Here is a 17,022-nt window from a genome sequence, read left to right on the forward strand (position 1 = left end):
ATTGCTCAACCAGTCTGCCATTTTTTCTCACTGCGGCCAGTCTGCCAGAAGCGATATGTCACTAGTTGTGTATCATAAAAGTGTGATCGTTTCTCCTCCCAGGAGTTATTCGAGATATCTTAATCAAATAACTAGTAACGAGGCATTGGCTACCTTAAGAGAGTCATAGTTACTCGTCCCAATTGCTCACCCAGTCTGCCATTTTTTCTTACTGTGGCCAGTCTGCCAGAAGCGATATGTCACTAGTTGTGTATCATAAATGAGTGATCGTTTCTCCTCCCAGAGGTTATTCGAGATATCTTAATCGAAACACTGGTAACGAGGCATTGGCTACCTTAAGAGAGTCATAGTTACTCGTCCCAATTGCTCACCCAGTCTGCCATTTTTTCTTACTGTGGCAAGTCTGCCAGAAGCGGTATGTCACTAGTTGTGTATCATTAAAGAGTCATCGTTAATCCTCCCAGGGGTTATTCGAGATATCTTAATCGAAACCCTAGTAACGAGGCATTGGCTACCTTAAGAGAGTCATAGTTACTCGTCCCAATTGCTCACACAGTCCAACATTTTTTCTTACTGCAGCCAGTCTGCCAGAAGCGAAATGTCACTAGTTGTGTATCATAAAAGAGTGATCCTTTCTCCTCCCAGGGGTTATTCGAGATATCTTAATCGAAACCCTAGTAACGAGGCGTTGGCTACCTTAAGAGAGTCATAGCTACTCGTCCCAATTGCTCACCCAGTCTGCCATTTTTTGTTACTGCGGCCAGTCAGCCAGTAGCGATATGTCACTAGTTGTGTATCATAAAAGAGTGATCGTTACACCTCCCAGGGGTTATTCGAGATATCTTAATCGAAACCCTAGTAACGAGGCATTGGCTACCTTAAGAGAGTCATAGTTACTCGTCCCAATTGCTCACCCAGTCTGCCATTTTTTCTTACTGCGGCCAGTCTGCCAGAAGCGATATGTCACTAGTTGTGTATCATAAAAGAGTGATCCTATCTCCTCCCAGGGGTTATTCGAGATATCTTAATCGAAACCCTAGTAACGAGGCATTGGCTACCTTAAGAGAGTCATAGTTACTCGTCCCAATTGCTCACCCAGTCTGCCATATTTTCTTACTGCGGCCAGTCTGCCAGAAGCGATATGTCACTAGTTGTGTATCATAAAAGAGTGATCCTTTCTCCTCCCAGGGGTTATTCGAGATATCTTAATCGAAACCCTAGTAACGAGGCATTGGCTACCTTAAGAGAGTCATAGTTACTCGTCCCAATTGCTCACCGAGTCTGCCATTTTTTCTTACAGCGGCCAGTCTGCCAGAAGCGATATGTCACTAGTTGTGTATCATAATAGAGTGATCGTTACTCCTCCCAGGGGTTATTCGAGATATCTTAATCGAAACCCTAGTAACGAGGCATTGGCTACCTTAAGAGAGTCATAGTTACTCGTCCCAATTGCTCACCCAGTCTGGCATTTTTTCTTACTGCGGCCAGTCTGCAAGAAGCGATATGTCATTAGTTGTGTATCATAAAAGAACCGTCGTTACTCCTCCGAGGGGTTATTCGAGATATCTTAATCGAATCCCTAGTAACGAGGCATTGGCTACCTTACTCGTCCCAATTGCTCACCCAGTCCACCATTTTTTCTTACTGCTACCAGTCTGCCAGAAGCGATATGTCGCTAGTTGTGTATCATTAAAAAGAGTGATCGTTACTCCTCCCAGGGTTTATTCGAGATATCTTAATCGAAACATTAGTAACGAGGCATTGGCTACCTTAAGAGAGTCATAGTTACTCGTCCCAATTGCTCACCGAGTCTGCCATTTTTTCTTACAGCGGCCAGTCTGCCAGAAGCGATATGTCACTAGTTGTGTATCATAATAGAGTGATCGTTACTCCTCCCAGGGGTTATTCGAGATATCTTAATCGAAACCCTAGTAACGAGGCATTGGCTACCTTAAGAGAGTCATAGTTACTCGTCCCAATTGCTCACCCAGTCTGCCATTTTTTCTTACTGCGGCCAGTCTGCCAGAAGCGATATGTCACTAGTTGTGTATCATAAAAGAGTGATCCTTTCTCCTCCCAGGGGTTATTCGAGATATCTTAATCGAAACCCTAGTAACGAGGCATTGGCTACCTTAAGAGAGTCATAGTTACTCGTCCCAATTGCTCACCCAGTCTGCCTTTTTTTCTTACTGCGGCCAGTCTGCCAGAAGCGATATGTCACTAGTTGTGTATCATAAAAGAGTGATCCTTTCTCCTCCCAGGGGTTATTCGAGATATCTTAATCGAAACCCTAGTAACGAGGCATTGGCTACCTTAAAGAGAGTCATAGTAACTCGTCCCAATTGCTCACAAAGTCTGCCATTTTTTCTCACTGCGGCCAGTCTGCCAGAAGCGATATGTCACAAGTTGTGTATCATAAAAGAGTGATCCTTACTCCTCCCATGGGTTATTCGAGATATCTTAATCGAAACCCTAGTAACGAGGCATTGGCTACATTAAGAGAGTCATAGTTACTCGTCCCAATTGCTCACCGAGTCTGCCATTTTTTCTTACAGCGGCCAGTCTGCCAGAAGCGATATGTCACTAGTTGTGTATCATAATAGAGTGATCGTTACTCCTCCCAGGGGTTATTCGAGATATCTTAATCGAAACCCTAGTAACGAGGCATTGGCTACCTTAAGAGAGTCATAGTTACTCGTCCCAATTGCTCACCCAGTCTGCCATTTTTTCTTACTGTGGCAAGTCTGCCAGAAGCGATATGTCACTAGTTGTGTATCAATAAATTGTCATCGTTAATCCTCCCAGGGGTTATGCGAGTTATCTTAATCGAAAACCTAGTAACGAGGCATTGGCTACCTTAAGAGAGTCATAGTTACTCGTCCCAATTGCTCACACAGTCCAACATTTTTTCTTACTGCGGCCAGTCTGCCACAAGCGATATGTCACTAGTTGTGTATCATAAAAGAGTGATCCTTTCTCCTCCCAGGGGTTATTCGAGATATCTTAATCGAAACCCTCGTAACGAAGCATTGGCTTCCTTAAGAGAGTCATAGTTACTCGTCCCAATTGCTCACCCAGTCTGCCATTTTTTCTTACTGCGGCCAGTCTGCCAGAAGCGATATGTCACTAGTTGTGTATCATAAATGAGTGATAGTTTCTCCTCCCAGGGCTTATTCGAGATATCTTAATCGAAACACTAGTAACGAGGCATTGGCTACCTTAAGAGAATCATAGTTACTCGTCCCAATTGCTCACCAAGTCTGCCATTTTTTCTTACTGTGGCAAGTCTGCCAGAAGCGATATGTCACTAGTTGTGTATCATTAAAGAGTCATCGTTAATCCTCCCAGGGGTTATTCGAGATATCTTAATCGAAATCCTAGTAACGAGGCATTGGCTACATTAAGAGAGTCATAGTTACTCGTCCCAATTGCTCAACCAGTCTGCCATTTTTTCTTACAGCGGCCAGTCTGCCAGAAGCGATATGTCACTAGTTGTGTATAATAAATGAGTGATCGTTTCTCCTACCTGGGGTTATTTGAGATATCTTAATCGAAACCCTAGTAACGAGGCATTGGCTACCTTAAGAGAGTCATAGTTACTCGTCCCAATTGCTCAACCAGTCTGCCATTTTTTCTCACTGCGGCCAGTCTGCCAGAAGCGATATGTCACTAGTTGTGTATCATAATAGAGTGATCGTTACTCATCCCAGGGGTTATTCGAGATATCTTAATCGGAACCCTAGTAACGAGGCATTGGCTACCTTAAGAGAGTCATAGTTACTCGTCCCAATTGCTCACACAGTCCAACATTTTTTCTTACTGCGGCCAGTCTGCCAGAAGCTATATGTCACTAGTTGTGTATCATAAAAGAGTGATAGTTACACCTCCCAGGAGTTATTCGAGATATCTTAATCGAAACCCTAGTAACGACGCATTGGCTACCTTAAGAGAGTCATAGTTACTCGTCCCAATTGCTCACCCAGTCTGCCATGTTTTCTTACTGCGGCCAGTCTGCCAGAAGCGATATGTCACTAGTTGTGTATCATAAAAGAGTCATCGGTACTCCTCCCAGGGGTTATTCGAGATATCTTAATCGAAACCCTAGTAACGAGGCATTGGCTACCTTAAGAGAGTCAAAGTTACTCGTCCCAATTGCTCACCCAGTCTGCCATTTTTTCTTACTGTGGCAAGTCTGCCAGAAGCGATATGTCACTAGTTGTGTATCATTAAAGTGTCATCGTTATTCCTCCCAGGGGTTATTCGAGATATCTTAATCGAAACCCTAGTAACGAGGCATTGGCTACCTTAAGAGAGTCATAGTTACTCGTCCCAATTATTCACACAGTCCAACATTTTTTCTTACTGCAGCCAGTCTGCCAGAAGCGATATGTCACTAGTTGTGTATCATAAAAGAGTGATCCTTTCTCCTCCCAGGGGTTATTCGAGATATCTTAATCGAAACCCTAGTAACGAGGCATTGGCTACCTTAAGAGAGTCATAGCTACTCGTCCCAATTGCTCACCCAGTCTGCCATTTTTTCTTACTGCGGCCAGTCTGCCAGAAGCGATATGTCACTAGTTGTTTATCATAAAAGAGTGATACTTTCTCCTCCCAGGTGTTATTCGAGACATCTTAATCGAAACCCTAGTAACGAGGCATTGGCTACCTTAAGAGAGTCATAGTTACTCGTCCCAATTGCTCAACCAGTCTGCCATTTTTTGTTACTGCGGCCAGTCTGCCAGAAGCGATATGTCACTAGTTGTGTATCATAAAAGAGTGATCCTTTCTCCTCCCAGGTGTTATTCGAGATATCTTAATCGAAACCCTAGTAACGAGGCATTGGCTACCTTAAGAGAGTCATAGTTACTCGACCCAATTGCTCACCCAGTCTGCCATTTTTTCTTACTGCGGCCAGTCTGCCAGAAGCGATATGTCACTAGTTGTGTATCATAAATGAGTGATCGTTTCTCCTCCCAGGGGTTATTCGAGATATCTTAATCGAAACACTAGTAACGAGGCATTGGCTACCTTAAGAGAGTCATAGTTACTCGTCCCAATTGCTCACCCAGTCTGCCATTTTTTCTTACTGTGGCAAGTCTGCCAGAAGCGATATGTCACTAGTTGTGTATCAATAATGAGTCATCGTTAATCCTCCCAGGGGTCATTCGAGATATCTTCATCGAAACCCTAGTAACGAGGCATTGGCTACCTTCAGAGAGTCATAGTTACTCGTCCCAATTGCTCACCCAGTCTGCCATTTTTTCTTACTGCGGCCAGTCTGCCAGAAGCGATATGTCACTAGTTGTGTATCATTAAAGAGTCATCGTTAATCCTCCCAGGGGTTATTCGAGATATCTTAATCGAAACCCTAGTAACGAGGCATTGGCTACCTTAAGAGAGTCATAGTTACTCGTCCCAATTGCTCACCCAGTCTGCCATTTTTTCTTACTGCGGCCAGTCTGCCAGAAGCGATATGTCACTAGTTGTGTATCATAAATGAGTGATCGTTTCTCCTCCCAGGGGTTATTCGAGATATCTTAATCGAAACACTAGTAACGAGGCATTGGCTACCTTAAGAGAGTCATAGTTACTCGTCCCAATTGCTCACCCAGTCTGCCATTTTTTCTTACTGTGGCAAGTCTGCCAGAAGCGATATGTCACTAGTTGTGTATCATTAAAGAGTCATCGTTAATCCTCCCAGGGGTCATTCGAGATATCTTCATCGAAACCCTAGTAACGAGGCATTGGCTACCTTAAGAGAGTCATAGTTACTCGTCCCAATTGCTCACCCAGTCTGCCATTTTTTCTTACTGCGCCCAGTCTGCCAGAAGCGATATGTCACTAGTTGTGTATCATTAAAGAGTCATCGTTTCTCCTCCCAGGGCTTATTCGAGATATCTTAATCGAAACACTAGTAACGAGGCATTGGCTACCTTAAGAGAATCATAGTTACTGGTCCCAATTGCTCACCCAGTCTGCCATTTTTTCTTACTGTGGCAAGTCTGCCAGTAGCGATATGTCACTAGTTGTGTATCATTAAAGAGTCATCGTTAATCCTCCCAGGGGTTATTCGAGATATCTTAATCGAAACCCTAGTAACGAGGCATTGGCTACCTTAAGAGAGTCATAGTAGCTCGTCCCAATTGCTCACCCAGTCTGCCATTTTTTCTCACTGCGACCAGTCTGACAGAAGCGATATGTCACAAGTTGTGTATCATAAAGGAGTGATCGTTACTCCTCCCAGGGGTTATTCGAGATATCTTAATCGAAATCCTAGTAACGAGGCATTGGCTACATTAAGAGAGTCATAGTTACTCGTCCCAATTGCTCAACCAGTCTGCCATTTTTTCTTACAGCGGCCAGTCTGCCAGAAGCGATATGTCACTAGTTGTGTATAATAAATGAGTGATCGTTTCTCCTCCCTGGGGTTATTTGAGATATCTTAATCGAAACCCTAGTAACGAGGCATTGGCTACCTTAAGAGAGTCAAAGTTACTCGTCCCAATTGCTCACCCAGTCTGCCATTTTTTCTTACTGTGGCAAGTCTGCCAGAAGCGATATGTCACTAGTTGTGTATCATTAAAGTGTCATCGTTATTCCTCCATGGGGTTATTCGAGATATCTTAATCGAAACCCTAGTAACGAGGCATTGGCTACCTTAAGAGAGTCATAGTTACTCGTCCCAATTGCTCACACAGTCCAACATTTTTTCTTACTGCAGCCAGTCTGCCAGAAGCGATATGTCACTAGTTGTGTATCATAAAAGAGTGATCCTTTCTCCTCCCAGGGGTTATTCGAGATATCTTAATCGAAACCCTAGTAACGAGGCTTTGGCTACCTTAAGAGAGTCATAGCTACTCGTCCCAATTGCTCACCCAGTCTGCCATTTTTTCTTACTGCGGCCAGTCTGCCAGAAGCTATATGTCACTAGTTGTGTATCATAAAAGAGTGATAGTTACACCTCCCAGGAGTTATTCGAGATATCTTAATCGAAACCCTAGTAACGAGGCATTGGCTACCTTAAGAGAGTCATAGTTACTCGTCCCAATTGCTCACCCAGTCTGCCATGTTTTCTTACTGCGGCCAGTCTGCCAGAAGCGATATGTCACTAGTTGTGTATCATAAAAGAGTCATCGGTACTCCTCCCAGGGGTTATTCGAGATATCTTAATCGAAACCCTAGTAACGAGGCATTGGCTACCTTAAGAGAGTCATAGTTACTCGTCCCAATTGCTCACCCAGTCTGCCATTTTTTCTTACTGCGGCCAGTCTGCCAGAAGCGATATGTCACTAGTTGTTTATCATAAAAGAGTGATACTTTCTCCTCCCAGGGGTTATTCGAGATATCTTAATCGAAACCCTAGTAACGAGGCATTGGCTACCTTAAGAGAGTCATAGTTACTCGTCCCAATTGCACACCCAGTCTGCCATTTTTTCTTACTGCGGCCAGTCTGCCAGAAGCGATATGTCACTAGTTGTGTATCATAAAAGAGTGATCCTTTCTCCTCCCAGGGGTTATTCGAGATATCTTAATCGAAACCCTAGTAACGAGGCATTGGCTACCTTAAGAGAGTCATAGTTACTCGACCCAATTGCTCACCCAGTCTGCCATTTTTTCTTACTGCGGCCAGTCTGCCAGAAGCGATATGTCACTAGTTGTGTATCATAAATGAGTGATCGTTTCTCCTCCCAGGGGTTATTCGAGATATCTTAATCGAAACACTAGTAACGAGGCATTGGCTACCTTAAGAGAGTCATAGTTACTCGTCCCAATTGCTCACCCAGTCTGCCATTTTTTCTTACTGTGGCAAGTCTGCCAGAAGCGATATGTCACTAGTTGTGTATCATTAAAGAGTCATCGTTAATTCTCCCAGGGGTCATTCGAGATATCTTCATCGAAACCCTAGTAACGAGGCATTGGCTACCTTCAGAGAGTCATAGTTACTCGTCCCAATTGCTCACCCAGTCTGCCATTTTTTCTTACTGCGGCCAGTCTGCCAGAAGCGATATGTCACTAGTTGTGTATCATAAAAGAGTGATCCTTTCTCCTCCCAGTGGTTATTCGAGATATCTTAATCGAAACCCTAGTAACGAGGCATTGGCTACCTTAAGAGAGTCATAGTTACTCGTCCCAATTGCTCACCCAGTCTGCCATTTTTTCTTACTGCGGCCAGTCTGCCAGAAGCGATATGTCACTAGTTGTGTATCATAAATGAGTGATCGTTTCTCCTCCCAGGGCTTATTCGAGATATCTTAATCGAAACACTAGTAACGAGGCATTGGCTACCTTAAGAGAGTCATAGTTACTCGTCCCAATTGCTCACCCAGTCTGCCATTTTTTCTTACTGTGGCAAGTCTGCCAGAAGCGATATGTCACTAGTTGTGTATCATTAAAGAGTCATCGTTAATCCTCCCAGGGGTCATTCGAGATATCTTCATCGAAACCCTAGTAACGAGGCATTGGCTACCTTAAGAGAGTCATAGTTACTCGTCCCAATTGCTCACCCAGTCTGCCATTTTTTCTTACTGCGCCCAGTCTGCCAGAAGCGATATGTCACTAGTTGTGTATCATTAAAGAGTCATCGTTTCTCCTCCCAGGGCTTATTCGAGATATCTTAATCGAAACACTAGTAACGAGGCATTGGCTACCTTAAGAGAATCATAGTTACTGGTCCCAATTGCTCACCCAGTCTGCCATTTTTTCTTACTGTGGCAAGTCTGCCAGTAGCGATATGTCACTAGTTGTGTATCATTAAAGAGTCATCGTTAATCCTCCCAGGGGTTATTCGAGATATCTTAATCGAAACCCTAGTAACGAGGCATTGGCTACCTTAAGAGAGTCATAGTAGCTCGTCCCAATTGCTCACCCAGTCTGCCATTTTTTCTCACTGCGACCAGTCTGACAGAAGCGATATGTCACAAGTTGTGTATCATAAAGGAGTGATCGTTACTCCTCCCAGGGGTTATTCGAGATATCTTAATCGAAATCCTAGTAACGAGGCATTGGCTACATTAAGAGAGTCATAGTTACTCGTCCCAATTGCTCAACCAGTCTGCCATTTTTTCTTACAGCGGCCAGTCTGCCAGAAGCGATATGTCACTAGTTGTGTATAATAAATGAGTGATCGTTTCTCCTCCCTGGGGTTATTTGAGATATCTTAATCGAAACCCTAGTAACGAGGCATTGGCTACCTTAAGAGAGTCAAAGTTACTCGTCCCAATTGCTCACCCAGTCTGCCATTTTTTCTTACTGTGGCAAGTCTGCCAGAAGCGATATGTCACTAGTTGTGTATCATTAAAGTGTCATCGTTATTCCTCCATGGGGTTATTCGAGATATCTTAATCGAAACCCTAGTAACGAGGCATTGGCTACCTTAAGAGAGTCATAGTTACTCGTCCCAATTGCTCACACAGTCCAACATTTTTTCTTACTGCAGCCAGTCTGCCAGAAGCGATATGTCACTAGTTGTGTATCATAAAAGAGTGATCCTTTCTCCTCCCAGGGGTTATTCGAGATATCTTAATCGAAACCCTAGTAACGAGGCTTTGGCTACCTTAAGAGAGTCATAGCTACTCGTCCCAATTGCTCACCCAGTCTGCCATTTTTTCTTACTGCGGCCAGTCTGCCAGAAGCTATATGTCACTAGTTGTGTATCATAAAAGAGTGATAGTTACACCTCCCAGGAGTTATTCGAGATATCTTAATCGAAACCCTAGTAACGAGGCATTGGCTACCTTAAGAGAGTCATAGTTACTCGTCCCAATTGCTCACCCAGTCTGCCATGTTTTCTTACTGCGGCCAGTCTGCCAGAAGCGATATGTCACTAGTTGTGTATCATAAAAGAGTCATCGGTACTCCTCCCAGGGGTTATTCGAGATATCTTAATCGAAACCCTAGTAACGAGGCATTGGCTACCTTAAGAGAGTCATAGTTACTCGTCCCAATTGCTCACCCAGTCTGCCATTTTTTCTTACTGCGGCCAGTCTGCCAGAAGCGATATGTCACTAGTTGTTTATCATAAAAGAGTGATACTTTCTCCTCCCAGGGGTTATTCGAGATATCTTAATCGAAACCCTAGTAACGAGGCATTGGCTACCTTAAGAGAGTCATAGTTACTCGTCCCAATTGCACACCCAGTCTGCCATTTTTTCTTACTGCGGCCAGTCTGCCAGAAGCGATATGTCACTAGTTGTGTATCATAAAAGAGTGATCCTTTCTCCTCCCAGGGGTTATTCGAGATATCTTAATCGAAACCCTAGTAACGAGGCATTGGCTACCTTAAGAGAGTCATAGTTACTCGACCCAATTGCTCACCCAGTCTGCCATTTTTTCTTACTGCGGCCAGTCTGCCAGAAGCGATATGTCACTAGTTGTGTATCATAAATGAGTGATCGTTTCTCCTCCCAGGGGTTATTCGAGATATCTTAATCGAAACACTAGTAACGATGCATTGGCTACCTTAAGAGAGTCATAGTTACTCGTCCCAATTGCTCACCCAGTCTGCCATTTTTTCTTACTGTGGCAAGTCTGCCAGAAGCGATATGTCACTAGTTGTGTATCATTAAAGAGTCATCGTTAATCCTCCCAGGGGTCATTCGAGATATCTTCATCGAAACCCTAGTAACGAGGCATTGGCTACCTTCAGAGAGTCATAGTTACTCGTCCCAATTGCTCACCCAGTCTGCCATTTTTTCTTACTGCGGCCAGTCTGCCAGAAGCGATATGTCACTAGTTGTGTATAATAAATGAGTGATCGTTTCTCCTCCCTGGGGTTATTTGAGATATCTTAATCGAAACCCTAGTAACGAGGCATTGGCTACCTTAAGAGAGTCATAGTTACTCGTCCCAATTGCTCACCCAGTCTGCCATTTTTTCTTACTGCGGCCAGTCTGCCAGAAGCGATATGTCACTAGTTGTGTATCATAATAGAGTGATCGTTACTCATCCCAGGGGTTATTCGAGATATCTTAATCGAAACACTAGTAACGAGGCATTGGCTACCTTAAGAGAGTCATAGTTACTCGTCCCAATTGCTCACCCAGTCTGCCATTTTTTCTTACTGTGGCAAGTCTGCCAGAAGCGATATGTCACTAGTTGTGTATCATTAAAGTGTCATCGTTAATCCTCCCTGGGGTTATTCGAGATATCTTAATCGAAACCCTAGTAACGAGGCATTGGCTACCTTAAGAGAGTCATAGTTACTCGTCCCAATTGCTCACACAGTCCAACATTTTTTCTTACTGCAGCCAGTCTGCCAGAAGCGATATGTCACTAGTTGTGTATCATAAAAGACTGATCCTTTCTCCTCCCAGGGGTTATTCGAGATATCTTAATCGAAACACTAGTAACGAGGCATTGGCTACCTTAAGAGAGTCATAGTTACTCGTCCCAATTGCTCACCCAGTCTGCCATTTTTTCTTACTGCGGCCAGTCTGCCAAAAGCGATATGTCACTAGTCGTGTATCATAAAAGAGTGATCCTTTCTCCTCCCAGGGGTTATTCGAGATATCTTAATCGAAACCCTAGTAACGAGGCATTGGCTACCTTAAGAGAGTCATAGTTACTCGTCCCAATTGCTCACCCAGTCTGCCATTTTTTCTTACTGCGCCCAGTCTGCCAGAAGCGATATGTCACTAGTTGTGTATCATAAAAGAGTGATCCTTTCTCCTCCCAGGGGTTATTCGAGATATCTTAATCGAAACCCTAGTAACGAGGCATTGGCTACCATAAGAGAGTCATAGCTACTCGTCACAATTGCTTACCCAGTCTGCCATTTTTTCTTACTGCGGCCAGTCTGCCAGAAGCTATATGTCACTAGTTGTGTATCATAAAAGAGTGATAGTTACACCTCCCAGGGGTTATTCGAGATATCTTAATCGAAACCCTAGTAACGAGGCATTGGCTACCTTAAGAGAGTCATAGTTACTCGTCCCAATTGCTCTCCCAGTCTGCCATTTTTTCTTACTGCGGCCAGTCTGCCAGAAGCGATATGTCACTAGTTGTGTATCATAAAAGAGTCATCGGTACTCCTCCCAGGGGTTATTCGAGATATCTTAATCGAAACCCTAGTAACGAGGCATTGGCTACCTTAAGAGAGTCATAGTTACTCGTCCCAATTGCTCACCCAGTCTGCCATTTTTTCTTACTGCGGCCAGTCTGCCAGAAGCGATATGTCACTAGTTGTGTATCATAAAAGAGTGATCCTTTCTCCTCCCAGGGGTTATTCGAGATATCTTAACCGAAACCCTAGTAACGAGGCATTGGCTACCTTAAGAGAGTCATAGTTACTCGTCCCAATTGCTCACCCAGTCTGCCATTTTTTCTTACTGCGGCCAGTCTGCCAGAAGCGATATGTCACTAGTTGTGTATCATAAAAGAGTGATCCTTTCTCCTCCCAGGGGTTATTCGAGATATCTTAATCGAAACACTAGTAACGAGGCATTGGCTACCTTAAGAGAGTCATAGTTACTCGTCCCAATTGCTCACCCAGTCTGCCATTTTTTCTTACTGTGGCAAGTCTTCCAGAAGCGATATGTCACTAGTTGTGTATCATAAAAGAGTGATAGTTACACCTCCCAGGGGTTATTCGAGATATCTTAATCGAAACCCTAGTAACGAGGCATTGGCTACCTTAAGAGAGTCATAGTTACTCGTCCCAATTGCTCTCCCAGTCTGCCATTTTTTCTTACTGCGGCCAGTCTGCCAGAAGCGATATGTCACTAGTTGTGTATCATAAAAGAGTCATCGGTACTCCTCCCAGGGGTTATTCGAGATATCTTAATCGAAACCCTAGTAACGAGGCATTGGCTACCTTAAGAGAGTCATAGTTACTCGTCCCAATTGCTCACCCAGTCTGCCATTTTTTCTTACTGCGGCCAGTCTGCCAGAAGCGATATGTCACTAGTTGTGTATCATAAAAGAGTGATCCTTTCTCCACCCAGGGGTTATTCGAGATATCTTAATCGAAACCCTAGTAACGAGGCATTGGCTACCTTAAGAGAGTCATAGTTACTCGTCCCAATTGCTCACCCAGTCTGCCATTTTTTCTTACTGCGGCCAGTCTGCCAGAAGCGATATGTCACTAGTTGTGTATCATAAAAGAGTGATCCTTTCTCCTCCCAGGGGTTATTCGAGATATCTTAATCGAAACACTAGTAACTAGGCATTGGCTACCTTAAGAGAGTCATAGTTACTCGTCCCAATTGCTCACCCAGTCTGCCATTTTTTCTTACTGTGGCAAGTCTTCCAGAAGCGATATGTCACTAGTTGTGTATCATTAAAGAGTCATCGTTAATCCTCCCACGGGTTATTCGAGATATCTTCATCGAAACCCTAGTAACGAGGCATTGGCTACCTTAAGAGAGTCATAGTTACTCGTCCCAATTGCTCACCCAGTCTGCCATTTTTTCTTACTGCGGCCAGTCTGCCAGAAGCGATTTGTCACTAGTTGTGTATCATAAAAGAGTGATCCTTTCTCCTCCCAGTGGTTATTCGAGATATCTTAATCGAAACCCTAGTAACGAGGCATTGGCTACCTTAAGAGAGTCATAGTAACTCGTCCCAATTGCTCACCCAGTCTGCCATTTTTTCTTACTGCGGCCAGTCTGCCAGAAGCGATATGTCACAAGTTGTGTATCATAAAAGAGTGATCGTTACTCCTCCCAGGGGTTATTCGAGATATCTTAATCGAAACCCTAGTAACGAGGCATTGGCTACCTTAAGAGAGTCATAGTTACTCGTCCCAATTGCTCACCCAGTCTGCCATTTTATCTTACTGCGGCCAGTCTGCCAGAAGCGATATGTCACTAGTTGTGTATCATAAATGAGTGATCGTTTCTCCTCCCAGGGCTTATTCGTGATATCTTAATCGAAACACTAGTAACGAAGCATTGGCTACCTTAAGAGAGTCATAGTTACTCGTCCCAATTGCTCACCCAGTCTGCCATTTTTTCTTACTGTGTCAAGTCTGCCAGAAGCGATATGTCACTAGTTGTGTATCATTAAAGAGTGATCCTTTCTCCTCCCAGGGGTTATTCGAGATATCTTAATCGAAACCCTAGTAACGAGGCATTGGCTACCTTAAGAGAGTCATAGTTACTCGTCCCAATTGCTCACCCAGTCTGCCATTTTATCTTACTGCGGCCAGTCTGCCAGAAGCGATATGTCACTAGTTGTGTATCATAAATGAGTGATCGTTTCTCCTCCCAGGGCTTATTCGTGATATCTTAATCGAAACACTAGTAACGAAGCATTGGCTACCTTAAGAGAGTCATAGTTACTCGTCCCAATTGCTCACCCAGTCTGCCATTTTTTCTTACTGTGTCAAGTCTGCCAGAAGCGATATGTCACTAGTTGTGTATCATAAAAGAGTGATCCTTTCTCCTCCCAGGGGTTATTCGAGATATCTTAATCGAAACCCTAGTAACGAGGCATTGGCTACCTTAAGAGAGTCATAGTTACTCGTCCCAATTGCTCACCCAGTCTGCCTTTTTTTCTTACTGCGGCCAGTCTGCCAGGAGCGATATGTCACTAGTTGTGTATCATAAAAGAGTGTTCCTTTCTCCTCCCAGGGGTTATTCGAGATATCTTAATCGAAACCCTAGTAACGAGGCATTGGCTACCTTAAAGAGAGTCATAGTAACTCGTCCCAATTGCTCACCCAGTCTGCCATTTTTTCTCACTGCGGCCAGTCTGCCAGAAGCGATATGTCACAAGTTGTGTATCATAAAAGAGTGATCGTTACTCCTCCCATGGGTTATTCGAGATATCTTAATCGAAACCCTAGTAACGAGGCATTGGCTACATTAAGAGAGTCATAGTTACTCGTCCCAATTGCTCACCGAGTCTGCCATTTTTTCTTACAGCGGCCAGTCTGCCAGAAGCGATATGTCACTAGTTGTGTATCATAATAGAGTGATCGTTACTCCTCCCAGGGGTTATTCGTGATATCTTAATCGAAACCCTAGTAACGAGGCATTGGCTACCTTAAGAGAGTCATAGTTACTCGTCCCAATTGCTCACCCAGTCTGCCATTTTTTCTTACTGTGGCAAGTCTGCCAGAAGCGATATGTCACTAGTTGTGTATCAATAAAGAGTCATCGTTAATCCTCCCAGGGGTTATGCGAGATATCTTAATCGAAACCCTAGTAACGAGGCATTGGCTACCTTAAGAGAGTCATAGTTACTCGTCCCAATTGCTCACACAGTCCAACATTTTTTCTTACTGCGGCCAGTCTGCCAAAAGCGATATGTCACTAGTTGTGTATCATAAAAGAGTGATCCTTTCTCCTCCCAGGGGTTATTCGAGATATCTTAATCGAAACCCTAGTAACGAAGCATTGGCTACCTTAAGAGAGTCATAGTTACTCGTCCCAATTGCTCACCCAGTCTGCCATTTTTTCTTACTGCGGCCAGTCTGCCAGAAGCGATATGTCACTAGTTGTGTATCATAAATGAGTGATCGTTTCTCCTCCCAGGGCTTATTCGAGATATCTTAATCAAAACACTAGTAACGAGGCATTGGCTACCTTAAGAGAGTCATAGTTACTCGTCCCAATTGCTCACCCAGTCTGCCATTTTTTCTTACTGCGGCCAGTCTGCCAGAAGCGATATGTCACTAGTTGTGTATCATAAATGAGTGATCGTTTCAACTCCCAGGGCTTATTCGAGATATCTTAATCGAAACACTAGTAACGAGGCATTGGCTACCTTAAGAGAATCATAGTTACTCGTCCCAATTGCTCACCCAGTCTGCCATTTTTTCTTACTGTGGCCAGTCTGCCAGAAGCGATATGTCACTAGTTGTGTATCATTAAAGAGTCTTCGTTAATCCTCCCAGGGGTTATTCGAGATTTCTTAATCGAAACCCTAGTAACGAGGCATTGGCTACCTTAAGAGAGTCATAGTAACTCGTCCCAATTGCTCACCCAGTCTGCCATTTTTTCTCACTGCGGCCAGTCTGCCAGAAGCGATATGTCACAAGTTGTGTATCATAAAAGAGTGATCGTTACTCCTCCCAGGGGTTATTCGAGATATCTTAATCGAAATCCTAGTAACGAGGCATTGGCTACATTAAGAGAGTCATAGTTACTCGTCCCAATTGCTCAACCAGTCTGCCATTTTTTCTTACAGCGGCCAGTCTGCCAGAAGCGATATGTCACTAGTTGTGTATAATAAATGAGTGATCGTTTCTCCTCCCTGGGGTTATTTGAGATATCTTAATCGAAACCCTAGTAACGAGGCATTGGCTACCTTAAGAGAGTCATAGTTACTCGTCCCAATTGCTCAACCAGTCTGCCATTTTTTCTTACTGCGGCCAGTCTGCCAGAAGCGATATGTCACTAGTTGTGTATCATAATAGAGTGATCGTTACTCATCCCAGGGGTTATTCGAGATATCTTAATCGGAACCCTAGTAACGAGGCATTGGCTACCATAAGAGAGTCATAGTTACTCGTCCCAATTGCTCACCCAGTCTGCCATTTTTTCTTACTGTGGCAAGTCTGCCAGAAGCGATATGTCACTAGTTGTGTATCATTAAAGTGTCATCGTTATTCCTCCCAGGGGTTATTCGAGATATCTTAATCGAAACCCTAGTAACGAGGCATTGGCTACCATAAGAGAGTCATAGTTACTCGTCCCAATTGCTCACACAGTCCAACATTTTTTCTTACTGCAGCCAGTCTGCCAGAAGCGATATGTCACTAGTTGTGTATCATAAAAGAGTGATCCTTTCTCCTCCCAGGGGTTATTCGAGATATCTTAATCGAAACCCTAGTAACGAGGCATTGGCTACCTTAAGAGAGTCATAGCTACTCGTCACATTTGCTCACCCAGTCTGCCATTTTTTCTTACTGCGGCCAGTCTGCCAGAAGCTATATGTCACTAGTTGTGTATCATAAAAGAGTGATAGTTACACCTCCCAGGAGTTATTCGAGATATCTTAATCGAAAACCTAGTAACGAGGCATTGGCTACCTTAAGAGAGTCATAGTTACTCGTCCCAATTGCTCACCCAGTCTGCC

This window comes from Schistocerca gregaria, chromosome X (assembly GCF_023897955.1).
Source record: "Schistocerca gregaria isolate iqSchGreg1 chromosome X, iqSchGreg1.2, whole genome shotgun sequence".
Classification (NCBI taxonomy): domain Eukaryota; kingdom Metazoa; phylum Arthropoda; class Insecta; order Orthoptera; family Acrididae; genus Schistocerca; species Schistocerca gregaria.